The following is a 384-nucleotide window of genomic DNA, read 5'->3' as shown; positions in this document are numbered from 1 at the left end:
AAGCAGAAGAGTAATGCACAGTCACAGTTTGCAAATGTATGAGTGATGAGATCGTAATGCTTTTTGACGTCGCTATGTGATATCCGAAATTTTTCACTTGAAAGATAAATAGGAGGGAATTGTGGTGGGGGAGGAGGGCACGTACATTACTGAACGGTTCTGCCGCTTGTAATACTTCCAATTTTTAAAAAAATTTCAGATCGGTGGTTGCACTGGAGACGCGGCGTGCTCTCAGCCTCGTGTCTTCTACGGTGCCGTTCAGGAACTAACAAGGACCGTCTCCTGGCGCAATTCGATAAGTTGGTGAGTGTCTTTAATCTTTTCCCTAGTTTTTGCAAAAGCCCGGGGTGTTGATAAATCTCTGCGACGAGAGAAGGACGTCTT

General features: G+C 45.1%; 1 long non-coding RNA gene across 2 annotated transcripts in view; it reads left to right on the top strand.

Moving 5' to 3' along the window:
• Positions 1–6: 6 nt before the first annotated feature.
• Positions 7–384, top strand: part of LOC127751152 (uncharacterized) — a 6,175-nt gene continuing 5,797 nt past the window's right edge. For both annotated transcript variants that reach the window (XR_008012000.1, XR_008011999.1), the window contains exon 1: positions 7–303. This is a non-coding gene — a long non-coding RNA (uncharacterized LOC127751152). The remainder of the gene's footprint in view (positions 304–384) is intronic.

This window comes from Frankliniella occidentalis, unplaced genomic scaffold (genome assembly GCF_000697945.3).
Source record: "Frankliniella occidentalis isolate FOCC.00 unplaced genomic scaffold, Focc_3.1 Scaffold364, whole genome shotgun sequence".
In the NCBI taxonomy this organism is placed as follows: Eukaryota; Metazoa; Arthropoda; class Insecta; order Thysanoptera; family Thripidae; genus Frankliniella; species Frankliniella occidentalis.
Note: the sequence above shows the minus strand (reverse complement) of the source record. Positions and strands in the feature narration are given on the sequence as shown.